Here is a 1811-nt window from a genome sequence, read left to right as displayed (position 1 = left end):
TCACATTGAAAGGGAAGTTAATTCTCTATACAAAAGAACCTAATTAGACTTAATGAGTTATTTCTTATTCTATGTTAATAGGTGTATTATATAATCTAAGACCGTATGACCAAGAATCCTAGGTGATAAAGGGTTATCCTTTAACCAGACATCCTAGGTCATCTCTACTACCTAAGGACATTGAGTAATCAAGGGAGCAACACTCGGGCATGACCGTCACGGGGGAGTGTTAGGATTTAATTAGACCTCCTACATTGCATAAAGATAAAGGATAGGAGATGAGCAATCCGTAACACATTGATCAACATTACAATAAAATTGAACTTCTAGAACACTCACCTTGAACTATTCTCCTCAAAACTCTCTTTCTTTCTTTTACTTCCTCAACCTTATCAAGATTTCAACTAATATTTTGATCGTCTAGTTCGCTAGCCATGTGAACTCACTAGTGTTCATCAATCCCTATGAAATTGATATTTTATTCCTGACGACGTAATCGTGCACTTACGGTAGTGTAATAAGTTTTTTACATCGTTACTGAGGATTATTTGACATTAGCAATGAACATTTAAGTTAGACTAGACATTATAAATATTTCTTTTTTCATTTCATTTTCATTTTTTGTGCATAGATTGCACTTTTATTTCCTTTAATTTTAATAGTTTAATTCTTACAATTTTAATTTCTACACCTACATTCTTTTATATTTAGAAAATATAAGAAAACTTATTTTGAATTATCTTTCTCTTGTGTGCGAAGGTCTAATTCTATAAGAGAATTGTTACCTATAGACCCTGAGATTGAAAGGACCTTCAAAAGAATAAAAATTCTACAAAGCAACAAGGGCAAGCAAAACAAAACATAACAAACAAACCTTTCAAAGATTACACAGTACCATATGCACAAGGCCACTAGATTAGTATCACCAGACTGATTGTCAGAGCCAACAATTTTGAGATTAAGTCTCAGTGATTACAATGGTCCAACAACATTAGTTTAGTGGAGGCATACATGAGGACCTGAATCAACACTTGGAGATTTTCTATGAATGGAACAACAAGCATGAACGGAGTTCCAATTGATGTCGTATGACTACTCTTATTTAATTTTTCTTTGAGAGATAGATTAAAAATCTGGCTCACTTCTTTACCAGTAAATAATATTACATCCTAGATGTAGTGTGAGCAAGCATTCCTAGATAAATTCTACCCTCCGAGCAAAACAACACATATGAAAAATTAGATTGCTAGCTTCAAATAGATTGATATGGAAGCTCTTTATGATGTGTGGGATAAATTTAAAAGTATGCTTAGATTGTGTCCGCATCATAGATTGGAAAAATAGTTAGTAGTCTACACTTTCTACAATGGACTCGATTATCTTACTATAGTATCTCTTTCCTCCACATCTGGTGGAGCACTTATGAACAAAAATCCAGATGAAGCCGAAGAGATAATAGAGAGTGTGATGCTTAATCACCACCATTGGACATCAGAAAGAAGTGGAACTATTTTTCCTAAAAACTAGATCAAAATGCTGAGTAATTATGACCTTAATACTTTATGTTTGACATCTACAAATGGGCATCAGAAAGAAGTGAACTATTTTTCTTGGAAATCTGATCAAAATGCCAAGTAAATATGACCTTGATACTTTGAGTTTGATATCTACAAATATTGATGCTTTGTCTAAGAAGTTTGAATTAATGGGTTCCAATCTGGCAAACACAATTATAGGAGTTTATGACTCCTGTGGAGGCATGAAACATACTAAAGAAGTTTTCTCACTTGGAGTTATTACTGCACAACTAG

General features: G+C 33.4%; 1 non-coding gene across 1 annotated transcript; it reads right to left on the bottom strand.

Moving 5' to 3' along the window:
• Positions 1-1227: 1227 nt before the first annotated feature.
• Positions 1228-1334, bottom strand: LOC121983584. The gene has a single exon (XR_006112618.1). It is a non-coding gene; the product is annotated as a small nucleolar RNA R71 (small nucleolar RNA).
• Positions 1335-1811: the final 477 nt, after the last annotated feature.

The sequence above is a fragment of the Zingiber officinale genome, chromosome 5A (assembly GCF_018446385.1).
Source record: "Zingiber officinale cultivar Zhangliang chromosome 5A, Zo_v1.1, whole genome shotgun sequence".
In the NCBI taxonomy this organism is placed as follows: domain Eukaryota; kingdom Viridiplantae; phylum Streptophyta; class Magnoliopsida; order Zingiberales; family Zingiberaceae; genus Zingiber; species Zingiber officinale.
The sequence above is the reverse complement of the archived record's forward strand: the minus strand, read 5'-3'. Positions and strand labels throughout refer to the sequence as shown.